General features: G+C 37.4%; 1 pseudogene; it reads left to right on the forward strand.

Annotated features, from left to right (window-relative positions):
* The first annotated feature begins 5,232 nt into the window (after positions 1-5,232).
* LOC103272406 lies at positions 5,233-12,563 on the forward strand (annotated as a pseudogene).
* The last annotated feature ends 1,216 nt before the right edge of the window (positions 12,564-13,779 follow it).

Genomic DNA, 13,779 nt, shown 5'->3' on the forward strand with positions numbered 1-13,779 from the left:
TTGGGCTTCTAACTGGCCCTTTCTCCCCTTGGTAGTGAACCAGGTACCCTTAGTGTTGATATGTGCCCTCCTCCCTGTCTCTCTCTCTCCCTCCCTTAGCAGTGCTCAGTGTCTGCTGGTTCCATTTTTATGCTAGTATGACTAGTGTTCAGGGCCCACTTATGAGTGAGGATACGTGGTATTCAGTTCTTTGTTTCTGTGATAGTTCACTTAGTATGACGGTCTCTAACTGCATCCAAGTTGCTGCAGGGGACATGATTTTGTTCTTCTTTATGGCTGAATAGTGTTCCATTGTGTATATATACACACATTTTCTTTATCCAGTCCACTTTTGATGATCATCTGGATTGGTTCAATGTTTTTGCTATTATGAATAGTGTGACAATAAGCATGCATATGCAGGTGTCTTTTTGGTAGAGTGATTTATGTTCCTTGGGTATACTCCAAAAAGAGGCATTGTTGGATCACATGGGAAATCAATTTTTAGTTCTTAAGGAAACAGTGTAAAAGCATTCCCTTTTCTCCAAATCAAAACTATAGTGAGATGCATTTCTCTGAAGATTAGTAGACCTGAGCATTTTTTCATATGTTTGTTGGTTGCTTGTATGTCTTCCTTTGAGAAATATCTGTTTATGTCATTTGCCTACTTTTTAATGGGGGTGTTTGATTTTTCCTTTTATTTCATTTGAGTTCTTTATAGATACTAGATTTTAGATCTTTGTCAGATGCATAGCTAGCAATTTCTTTGCCCATTCCATCGGTTGTTTTTTTACTCTCTTGATGGTTTCTTTTGCTGTGCAAAAGATTTTCAGTTTGATAAGTTCTCGTTTGTCTATCTTAGCTTTCATTGCATTTGTTTTTCAGAACTTGGTCATGCCTATTCTGATGTCCAGAGGATGTTCTCTGCATTTTCTTCTAAAAGAAGGCTTTACATTTAAGTCTTTGATCCATTTTGAATTGATTTTTGTATATGGTGATAGGTGGGATGACAGTTTCATTCTTCTCCATGTGGCTAACCAGTTTTCCCAGCACCACTTGCTGATTATGGTTTCCTTTCCCCATTGTTTGTTATTAATGGTTTTGAAAGACAAGTTGGTTGAGGGACCATGTTTTTATTTCTGGCACCTCTGTTGTGTTCCATTGATCTATATGCCTATTTCTGGACCAGTACCATGCCATCTTGGTTACTGTAACCTTGAAGATCTGAAAGTGTGATACTTCTAGGTTTGTTCCTTTTGCTTTGGCTAGTCATGCTCTTTTTAAATTTCCATATGTCTGTATTGTGGTTTCTAGGTCTGTAAAGAATGATGTTGGCAATTTGATGGGCATTGCATTGAATCTGTAGATTGCTTTAGGTAGGGTGGATATCTTGACAATATTCGTTCTTCCAATCCATGAGTATGGGATATTTTTCCACTTGTTTGTATCATCCTTGATTTCTTTGAGCAACGTTTTGCAGTTTTCATTGTAAAGGTCTTTCATTTCTTTGGTTAGGTAGATGGCAAGGTATTTCTTTTCTTTTGGTCTTTTTTGTACCTATTGTGAATGGAACTGTTTTTTTTAACTGGTCTCAGACTGCTTGTTGTTGATGTATAAAGATGCAACTGTCTTTTGTGTGTTGATTTTGTAACCTGAGACTTTACCAAAGTCATTTATCAGTAGATGAGGTTTTCAACCAACTCTCTAGGGTTTTCTAGGTATAAAATCATATTGCTTGCAAAGAGAAATAACTTTTCTTCCTTTTTTCCTGTTTGGATACCCCTGATTCCTTCTCTTGCCTGATTGCTCTGGATAAGACTTCCAGTACTATGTTGAATAGGAGGGGTGAGAATGAATATCCTTATTTTGTTCTCTTTCTTAGGTGTAATGTTTTCAGCTTCTGTCTATTAAGCAAAACATTGACCGCAGGTTTGTCATAGATGGCTCTTATTGTTTTAAGGAATGTCCCTTTTATGCCTAGGTATTCAAGCATACCAAGCATACCAAGAAGGGATGTTAAATTTTATTGAATGCTTTTTCTGCATATAATGAGAAAATTATGTGGTTCTTGTTTTTACACCTATTAATATGTTGAATTACATTTATGGTCTTGTGAATGTTAAAACAGCCCTGTATCTCGGAAAAGAAGCCCACCTGGTTGACAATATTTGAAATTTGTTGTTGGATATAGTTTGCTAGAATCTCATTGAGAATTTTTGTTTCTATGTTCATAAAGGAAATTCACTTGTGATTCCCTTTCTTTGCTGGGTCTTTGCAAGTTGTGGGTATCAGGATGATGATTCTCCATCACTGATAAAGCTTAGGCAGGATAGGAAATTCTTGACTGGAATTGCTTATCTTTGAGAATGATAATGCTTGGACTTCAGAATTTTCTGACTCACAGCATTTCTGCTGAGAAGTTTGGTGCAATTCAATGGGTCTTCCCTGATAGGTAGTCTTACCCTTCTCTCTAGCTGCCTTTAGGATTTTTTCTTTCATGATTACTTTGTGAAGGCAGATTATTAGGTGTCTTGGAGATGGTCTTCTCATGTAATACTTTGTAGGTGTTTTATGAATATCTGGTGCTTGAATGATTGACTCTCTAGCAAGACATGGGAAATTTTTTTGGGTGACCTCACAGAAGACTTATTCCAGGGTGTTCTCAGTTTTCCCCTTCTATTTCAGGGATTCCAATCAAGCATAGATTTGCTTATTTACATAGTCTCACACCTCTTGTAAGTTCTGCATATTCTTTCTGAGTCTTTTCTCCTTGCTTTTGTCAACCTGGATTAGTTCAATAATTTGTTCCTAAAGCTCTTAGATTCTTTCCTTTGCTGGTTTGATTCTGCTCCCTAGGCCTGTTATTGTGGTTTGAAATTCCACGTGAATTTTCAGGACTTCAGAATTTCTTACCCTGGCTCAGTCTTTACTTCCTGCCCAACTTTGCCTTTAGCTTCTCATCATCTTCCTTAGCCGTTTTAGCCATTCAATGTCCAAATTCTGTAACTGTCCTCAGGGATAGGTTGTTCTGGGAATTTCCACTGTTTGGGGATTGATAGCTGCTTCTTTAAGCAATGACTTTGAAGTTTTGAGGGTTGCTGGTGTTTCTACTGATTCTTCCTCAATTGTAAGGAGTAACTCTTCCCTTTTTACATTATTTTAAAGTTTTGTTGTTTTGTATCTACATAAGGTCTTATTGTCCTAGGGCCTTTCTGTTCAATATAGTTCACTCAGGGAGCGAATAAGGGATATTTACTTCTGTTCCACCACTCTTGCTGGGCAGTGTGCCTCACTCAAAGTGAGTTTCTGCTTCGGAGTTTTCTCCATGGTCAGACTGGTCAGTCTACTTTTTGATCCCTGTTATGAGCACTATTCAGGGGGACCAGGTAGGGGTATGAGTCCCCTGGCTGCTATTCTCCATTTGCAGCCCCTAAATCTTCCCACCAGAAAACACTCCAGGTGCCTTTTGTGTCTCTTTCTCCTCCATTCAAGTCCACACCCAACACTTGAAAAACAGTGAATTCCCTGCCATGGGCACTGAGTGAGTGTGACCAGAAGGTAAGTTTTCCTGGCCTGGGAGCCTGCTGCCAGGCTCCACCAGTGAGAAGCATGCCATCAGGGGTTGTCTGGTGGTTCAGAGTGCAGGCATGTTCTCTGCTCCTTGTGGAGTCTGGCCATTTGCTGCTGTTCCTGGGCAGTGCACTGCGCTCAAAATGACTTTCTGCTGCAGAGTTTTCCCTGTGGACAGACTGGTCAGAATACTTTTGGACCAGGTGAGGCATAGGCTCCCTGGATGCTGTTCTCCATTCACAGCCCAGAAACTTTTCCACCAGAAAATAGTCCAGGTGCATTCTGTGTCTGTCTCTTCCCTGTTCAAGACCACACTCAGCACTTTAAAAACAGTGAATTTCCTACCACACAGGGATGTACCCTTTTGACATGTGAGATTGGCAGGAAAGTCTTCCTGATCTGGAGAGGGAAGTTGGCTGCAAGATACTGATGGCAGGCATCGAATGAGAAAGACCTGGAAGCAAGCTTTCCTGTCTTGGCAGTTGGCAGCTTGGTTCTGCCAGTGGGAAATGTGCCCTCAGGGGCTTGCTGGCATTTCAGAGCATGAGTGTATTCCCTGCTCTGATTGGGTTCTGGCTATCTGCTGCTATGCCTTGACCAGGTCTTCTCTCAGGTGGGACCAGTGACCCCTACATGACTGACAGGAAGGTACTGACTTAGATCATATCAGTATCATTAACCCCTTCTGGCACACAGGGCAGGGCTGCAATTCCTATGTGAGCCTGGCATGCAGTGGGGATGGTGTGTCCCGGTTCCAATATTAGCTGTCTATGTACTCTCCTCCTTGAACTCTATGTATTCAAAGAGTCCTCTGCGAGGTTCAGGGTGCTGCACCCATCCAAAATTGTTCAAGTTGCCTACATTTATTGGTGGCTGGGTCCGTACTCTTCTACTCTGAGAGTCAGTACTTTTCCACTCTGAGAGAGTTATGGGTCAGCTTTTTCCCAGTGGCCATCTTGGACTCTCCCAAAATGTGTGGTTCTATTGCTGTTGGATGGAATGTGTTTTTGCATGTCTGTTAATGCCAGTTGGTCTAAAGTTAGTTCATGTCCAAAGTTTCCTTACTGAGTTTCTCTTTGGATAATCTATTTATTGTTAAAAGTGGGTTATCAAAGTCACTTAGTATTATTATACTGCTGAGAATCTTCAAATCTATTAATATTTGCATTATATATTTAAGTGCTTTAATGTTGGGTATATAAACATTTATAGTTGTTATATCCTATTGATTAATTTACTACTTCATCATTATATAATTACTTTTTTGTGTCTTCTTACAGTTTTTGACTTAAAATCTATTTTTTCTAACATTCATACAGCTATTCATACTTTCTTTGTTTCTATTTGCATAAAGTATCTCTTTTTCAATCAGAAGGCTGGTCCTTAAAGTCAGGCAAACTTAGTTTAAGTTTCTCTAGGAGTCTCTACTGGAAACAGTGACTCTGTGCCTTTTTTTTTTCTTCTTTAAGCACAAACTCTTTGCATGAGTAGATGAATACATGAGCTAATTTATGTGGAACACTTTGTCCAATGCCTGTCATGAATGTCAGTTTCAATTAATATTCTATTAATTTTTAACATTAATCTAAGAAAACTTGATCATTGAAAATTCTAGAGATTTAAGATGAAAAATTTCTGATTATAGAGAAAATAATTGTTTATGGATACTATTATTTGGAAAAAATGTTTGATGGAAACGATGAAGGTGGTAAGAAGGAAGATTGCTGCTGAAAGTATTCTGACAGAAAATAAAAAAGAGACCTTATGGATGTGGATTCCAAAGTGTTTCCAGTTGGTGCTACTGCTCCAAAAGGTCTACCTTTTAGACTGGATGGTTTTAAACAACATCTCTGGACAGACAGAAGAAAGACAGCCTAAAGTCACAATAATATACAATACTGTTTAAGGCAATGAGGCTTTATATATGCAATGTGATTTTTAATATTCTCATCAATCTTATGATGTGATTAATACTACTATCCCGTTTGTCAATGAGGAAATCGGGTCTTATAGAGAATAAGTTATTGTCTAAGATTTTTAAGCTAAAAGTAATCAAAACCAGGATATAAACCTGGGTTGTTCTCATTCTAGAACCCAACATTTTAACTCTCGCAAGACATGAGTTATTTTCTTGGATGCAGAGAGACTTAATAGACTACTTTAAAAAAAAATGTGAATACTTTCTGTTTGTTTGATTGCTCTCATCCCCCACTCCTTTCCCCAAAAACTGCTCCACAAAGGTATAAGAGAGAGGAAACAGTTTTATTATTGAGAAGGCATTAAATCCGAATATAATGTTCATTACAAGCAATCAACTAAAGAAACTGAAAAGACAAAAATCCCACCTTTCTATATAGCCAGATAGGACACAGTCTTTTACTTACACATGTTCTCTTGATAAACAATAACTAGAATCTTAAGTAAGAGGACTTGACAACACCATTTGACTCACATAGTTTATCTTAAATGTATTTGAGAATTAATATGACTATCTGTGTTGGCCAATCAGCTTTTTCCAAAGGCAAAATAAACTTCTCCTTTCTTTATGACCAGAGGTAATTTTGCAACCCAGAAGCAGTCATCTGGCAGAAGTCAGAATTCTATCCTCCCACAGAAACTGGGAGATAGGGCACTATCTTCCTTGATGATTTTATTTCAAAGGGATTGAAAGGACAAAGCCAAAAATGGAGTTTCTTTGGTCATTCTGAGCAGTCCCAGCAGTGGCTCATAAACTCTGGCCAGTGCTGAATGCATAGCAATCATCATTAACTCCAAGAGCAACCAGTTCTCCAGGCCCCCTGAGGAAGTTTCATTAAAATATTTGTTCCAAGAATTTGTCTTCCAGTTACCAGCCTAGTCTTTGTCAATGTGACTGACACCCATGGTTGACAATCCATAAATCTGCTCACGGTATATCTGACTGCCAGGGAAGCGAGAAATAGACCATCATCATGGCACTAGTACTCTTCTTATCTCACCCAAGAATGTTTGCTGCCCTCCTGAAAAAATCCTTGAAAAGCCCTAGCCTCAAGCTTTTATTTTGGAGTACTTATAGATAGGTAGGTAAAGGTGAAGATATACTCTCTAACCTTATGATAATTTTGTGATGAAATATGAAGAAAATATTTTTTTGAAAATATAACTTAACAAACATTATGTAAATGAATGCAAATGTAGTTCAGGGCACATAAAATATCAGAGACTATATAGGTCACCATTAAGAACTTATTTTCCAAGGTTAAAAAAAAAATATGTTTACAGACAGAACAACCGCCAGAACAATAATAAAAGCAAAAGTGAGAAATTTTATGTTTGAGTCTTGATAAAGATGTGACAAATAACTCTTTATTTCATTTATTTGACAAAAATATGATTATCCTGTGTACTAAAGCATTTTACTATGTACTAGAGATTCAAAGAAAATCAATACTTTTTTCTCTGATTTCAAGATTATTGTCCAATAGAGTTGATGCAATTGAATCTTTTAGAGATATTCATCAATATTCTAATAACTAAAAATTACCTAACCTGAGAAAAGATGACTATTATGGGTTAAAAAAAGAAATACAGTAAATAACGTACATTTCAAAATAAATACCAAATGTTCTCCACAAAAAAATAAGTATTTGAGGTGGTGGATATGTTAATGAGCTTGATTTAATTATTATCCATTGTATTCATATATTACAACATCACTTGTACCCCATCAATATATACAACTATCATTTGTCACTTTACAACCAAACATTTTTTTTTTAAAAGCAAAACAGCCATTATTAAAAAATCAAAAATCAATAGATGCTTGTGCAGATGAGGAGAAAAGGGAACACTTATACATGTTGGTGGGAGTACAAATTAGTACAAACTCTATGGAAATCGATGTGGAGATTTCTCAAAGAACTAAGTGGATCTACCATTTGATTTGGTATTCCCACTAGTAGGTATCTACCCAAAGGAACAGAGATGATTATATAAAAAATACACCTGCACTCACATATTCATTGCAGCACACTTCACAATTGCACAGATATGGGCTCAACCTGAATGTCCATGAACTGGTCAGTGGATAATGAAAATGTGGTATATAGACACCATGGAATACTATTCAGCCATCAAAAAAGAAAAAATAAATTATTTCTTTTTTAGCAACTTGGATGGAATTGGAAAACATCATCCTAAGTGAACTAACTCAGGAAAAAAAGCCAACGCATCTTCTCACTTATGAGTGGGAAATAAACTAAGGATCTGCAAGGCCATAAAGAATTGTGTAATGGACACTGGAGACTCAGAATGAGTAGAAGAGAAGGAGTGGAGTAGTGAAGAATGACCTATCAGGTAAAATGTACACAGGTGGGGGTGGTGGGTATACTTAATGCTCCCACTTCTTAATCACTATACAATGCAACCATGTAACCCAAAACTATTTCTACCCCCTAAAACTACTGAAATAAAAAATTAAGATAAATACATAAATTAAAATAGAGATAACTAATTAGAAAAAACGAGAAAAGCAGATATATTCAACTGGGAGTTACAACATCAGCAAAATTAGAGAGGAGGAAGTGGGAAAAAGGAAATTGTAGGGTGCATGCAAAGCCACACAAAAAATAAAGCACCTAGCATTTTGAAAGGGTACAGAGTTCAGTATATCTGTAGGATGGGATGTACTTAAGGCACCAAGTTTGTGGTCATTTGTTGCAGCATCCCTAGAAAACTAATACAGTGGGTCAAACGGACAACATGCTAAGTGAAGAAATGAAAACATTTTAAGAAAGGTAACCATGGCAGCAATGTAGAAGAAGATTACAGGAAAAAAGAAGAGGAAAAAAGATCTAAAAGAGTTTGAGAGTGGACTGGTAGATGATGAGAACTTGGACAAGCACATGGCTTAAGAAGAATACATAAGAAACAGATTGCAAAATTACAAAATAGAAGAGACAATATAGCAATAAACTGATGGAATTACAGAAATAATATTTGCATATACTTTTGTGAGAAAAGTACTGCTGAATATTCTGAAATACTTCAGAATATTAGAGTGAACCAAATTTGTATAATCTGGCACTCGGACATATTTTGTTATTTCTGTTGTATATCACTTTTTTCTACATTCCCAACCATCCAAATTAAAATACATTATAATGCAGATATCTTCACAGAAGATAAAACTGTTACATATTTTCTTCATTTGAAAATGCAAAAAAACTCATAAATGGATTTATCCTGAAATTTTTCTTTCCCCCCTTTTAAAAAAATTTTTTAAGATGTGGGGTACAATTTCAGGGTTAGGTATACAAATGTTCATTATGCAGGTACCCTTGTTGATGAGGCATGCCTTCTCTTCCCCAGGCAGATTCCCACTACTGCCAATCATGCTTCCCCACCCCCTCCCAGAAGTTTCCCGCTACTGCCAATCCTTTTCTTACAGTATTATGATAATTGTTCAAGGTCCGCTTATGAGTGAGAACATGTGATACTCAGTTCTTTGTTTCTGTGAAAGATCACTCAGTATAATAGACTCTAAGCCCATCCATGTTGCTGTGATATTCATGATTTTGTTCTTTACACATTTTACACTTGATAATTAGGAAAAAATACTGTGTTAAAAATAGTAATTTTAAAATATGTAAAGAAGAACTTTTAATGTCTTTTCAAAGAACACAATCATAAATGTTTAAAAAGTAAAATGCGCCATTGCCTTACTAGACTGTGGTGTGACCACATGCTCTTTGAGCTATGGCCATCACCATGTTTCCTGGCTTTGGCCCCCTCCCCTACCTGGGGAGGTGAATCCTCTCTCTCTCTCTGTCTCTTTCTTTCTCACTTTCTAATTAAACTATATTTTCTAATTTAACTTCTGTGCAATTCTGTGCATTTTTCACTTGGCACCAGATTGCACTTCAGACACCCACACCCCCAGCAGGCCTGACCTAACATTCTGGAGGCCCTGCTGGGAGTGTGACCCTAACATTTTTGGAGGTCCCACCGCGATATGCCACCTTCTCTCACTTCTGCTCTCTCTCCCTCTTCTCTTTTCCAACCCCAGTCTCTCTGTGGAGAGAGATAAGGTGCTTGACTATCTTTTCTCTGCTGCTCGCTCTTAACCTTCTTTGGCCTCCTATCCTACTCTGGGTAGGTGAATCTCCTCTCCCTCTCTGTAATTTACTTTCTAAATAAACTACATTTTCTAATCTAAAAAAAGTAAAATGCTTTATGCTTTACCTTTAGTTCACATGTTGAATAACATGAACTTTAATTGGTGCATAGTATTAACTATACAGAATAAAGAAAATTGGTTTTAATGTGGAAAGCAATGATAAAAAAAAGAAGACAATATTTTATATATGGAAATCAAATAGCTTTGAAAATGCTATATTAAACTTTGAAGCAATAAATAAACTTGCAGAATAAATTTCTGCTACTCAAGAGATACTTTGTATATACATTCTGAGTTTCATCTTGCTGTTATTAGAATATTAGAGTGAAACAAATTCGTATAATCTGGCACTCAGATATATTATGTTATTTCTGTTGTGTGTCACTTTTTTCTGCATTCCCAACCATCGAAATTAAAATACACAATAATGGAAATAGCTTCACAGAAGATAAAATTGTTACATTATTTTCTTCAGTTGAAAAAGGTAAAAAAACTCACAAATGGATTTATCCTGAAATTTTTCTACCCTCCCCCCCTTATGCGTTGCCAACCATCCAAATAGGGAGCACTTCTGTCCTCTGGTCTGAGTCCCTTCCTTCGCCAGCGTCTTTCCCACTGTCTGGGTCGCCGGGGAAGGTGGTTGCCTGTGAAGTTTTCCAGTGTCACAGCCGCGCAGAGCGGACAGGGGCCATCCTCTGTGTCCTTGCTTGTTGCCCGCATCCCTGTCCGGCTACCGGCGTCGAGTTCCAGGGCGCCATGGCCAGGGCCCCTGAGCCCTAGCGGGCTCAGCTGATGCGGAAGATGGAGAAGTTGGACCGCGAGCTGCGGAGCTGCAAGCGGCAGGTGCGCGACATCGAGAAGCTGCTATATACCACACGGAATGGCTGTACCAGAGCGCGAGAGCAGCAACCGAGAGTTCCGCACGCAGGTGGAAGAACTCAGTAAAATATTCCATTGTGGGAGAAATGAAGATAATGAAAAGTCTGATGCAGAAGTACCAACAGAAAACCACACTCCTTTGTCAGTCTCAGATTACTATTGTCAGACATACTATAATGATATTAGTCTTCCAAATAATGTGACTTAACGCTCAGAGCAGCAAGATCAGGATATTGAAAATCCTACTTTCAATTCGAAAGACCAGTTGCAAGTAGAAAATGATGCTTACACTGGTACCAATAGCACAGAAAATGTTGAATGTAGACAAGGGGACCATTTTGCCTCAAATTCACAGGAGTCAACATCTGCATTAGCAACAGAAGATATGTCCTTAGAAGGGTCATCATTAGCTGAGAGTTTGAGAGCTGCAGCTGAAGCTGCTGTATCACAGACTGGATTTAGTTATGATGAAAATACTGGATTGTATTTTGACCACAGCACTGGTGTTTATTATGATTCTGCAAATCAATTATATTATGATCCTTCTACTGGAATATATTACTACTGTGATGTGGAAAGTGGTAGATATCAATTTCATTTTCGAGTTGATTTGCAACCTTATCAGATGTCTAGTACAAAAGAAAAATAAAAAGTTGAAGAAGAAAAGACCTGGATTCTTTTAGGACAAATAAGGAAAAGGATCTGAGTTCAGAAAATCAAAAAGCCTTCAGTGTTGACCATGTAAGCTGCAATGAGGGAACAATTTTGCAAATATAAGAAAGAAGGCCAAAACAGACATTCATCAAAAAATAATCCTCCAAAGCTCACTGTTCTAGTTAGTGGAAATACTATAGAATCTCGTCTTAATGAAAACATCTCAAATTCAACTTCATTTAAAGATGAAAATATCATAGAGACTGAATATCATAGTGAACCAGAAGAAGGTGAGATTACAGACTCAGACTGAGGATAGTTATGATGAAGACGTTACCAGTGAAGGTGAAATAACTGCTGAAAAGATTCTGAGGACGAAGATAAAGAAAAAATTTGGTCCCATTATTAAAGTAATTGTTATTAGATCACCAGTATTACAGACAGGATCACTCTTCATCATTACAGCTGTAAGTCCTGCTACAATTGGAAGAGAAAAAGGTACGGAGCATACTCTCCAAATCCCTCAAGTTAGTGTCAGTAAGTTTCATGCAGAAATTTATTTTGACCATGACTTAAAAAGTTATGTCCTTGTGGATCAAGACAGTCAAAACGGCACAATTGTTAATGGAAAACATATTCTTCAGCTGAAAACTAAATGTGACCCTTATGTACTTGAGCATGGAGATGAAGTGAAAATTGGGGAGATTGTGTTGTCCTTTCACATTCACCGTGGCAGTGATACCTGTGATGGCTGTGAACCAGGGCAGGTTAGAGCCCACCTTCGCCTTGATAAGAAAGATGAAGCTTTTGTTGGTCCAACACTAAGCGAGGAGGAAAAAGAGTTGGAAAGGAGAAAAGAATTAAAGAAAATACGAGTGAAATATGGTTTACAGAATACAGACTACGAAGATGAAAAGAAATTGAAGAATCCAAAGTGCAAGGATAGAGCTAGAAAATGTAGGCAACAGATTGGAAGTGAAGGAACTTTCCAAAGAGATGATGCTCCTGCATCTGTTCATTCTTAAACTACTGATAGCAACAAAGGTCAGAAGATGTTAGAGAAGATAAGCTGGAAAAAAGGAGAGGGCCTGGGGAAAGATGGTGGAGGAGTGAAAACTCTGATTCGGCTTCAGCTTCGGCGAACGCATGCAGACTTGGAGACAGGCAAACCATTTTCAATTGATGATGTTCACCTTCTCCAAAACAACAACAACAGCAAAAACTAGGTAAAGCACGAGAGAGGTTTGCTGAAAACTTCCTTGAAACTAAACCTCAAAAAGATGCACCAGGGACCATGCCTTGGGTAAAAGGGACTGTAGAGTAAAAGCTAATCATTGAACAAAATTCAAGCTTTTTAATAAAAGAGTTGGGAAACTCTTATTTTATTACAGAACTTTTCTCTCCAAAAGTGTCAGTAACATGAGGGAGCTGTGTCACAGTTTACTCCCTTATGATTCAGAAATGCATTATAAAGTGTCATTTGCAGCTTTTAAAAACCATTTTATAAACTAATAAATAGTGACTGAATGAAGTTATGTAGTTAGTGGACTAAAGTTCACAGGGCACGGATGGGCTTACCAAACTTTGTTATTTTTATCTTATCATTTACAACAGCCATATAACTGACTAGCCATGTAAACAAAATTCATATAATCACAATGACTTAAATGTACATTTGTCCTTGTCTCCATATATTCATTATTGTAAGATGCACAAAAGAAACACCAAAAGTTTATAAAAAATAATCTGACCATATGTATCTTTGTCTATGCCCTTAAGAATTTAAATTTAGATAAAAAATGTTGAGAAAACATGGCTAGTGGTTTATACATTTTATTATTTTTTGAATAGTCTAAATAATATTATTGAAGAGCTAATGAACAGGTGACATGCTGTTGAAAATTAGTTTTTTATTGTTTTCTTCTGTGAAGAATCTATTGATTTGCACTATATATCCAGCATTTATATTTGGTTTGTTTCATAGCTAATGGGATATTTAGCTATGAACAACTGAGTACAGTATTGAAATAGTCAGTGTGCTGGCATTTGTAGTTTTAGTAAATACCATTGCAGGTAATGGAGTTGTGCTAGAGAAATCTGATTTCCAGTGCAGAAGGAATGCTTAGCCAGATCCTCAACCTCAAGATATTTACTGAAAATGTCCTCGATGCAATAAAAACATTATCACATTAGAGGAAGTAATTTGCTGAACCAGTGATTTAACATATTGATCTGCTTTGAATTTGCAACTGGCCAAAATGTTCCTCATTATATGGGTAGAGTTATAACAAAGGAGAATCTCAGACAGAACTGCAGTGCAGCTTTCTGGGCACAGGTGTCACTGCTCTGCCAGCTATCGCTATTCTTTTCCTTTCTATTCAACTTTTCTCTCAGCTGTTTGCTGGGAATTAATGCTGGTACTGATCCTTTTCTGGCAGTGAATATAAGCTGTAGCTTCCCTGTCTCCTCCAAAGAAATGTCTTCAAGATATAGTAATAAGGAAAATTCTGAAAATAAAAAATTATACAGTAGTGAAGATA

The sequence above is a fragment of the Carlito syrichta genome, unplaced genomic scaffold (assembly GCF_000164805.1).
Source record: "Carlito syrichta isolate Samal-C Ts95f unplaced genomic scaffold, Tarsius_syrichta-2.0.1 Scaffold312467, whole genome shotgun sequence".
Lineage (NCBI taxonomy): Eukaryota > Metazoa > Chordata > Mammalia > Primates > Tarsiidae > Carlito > Carlito syrichta.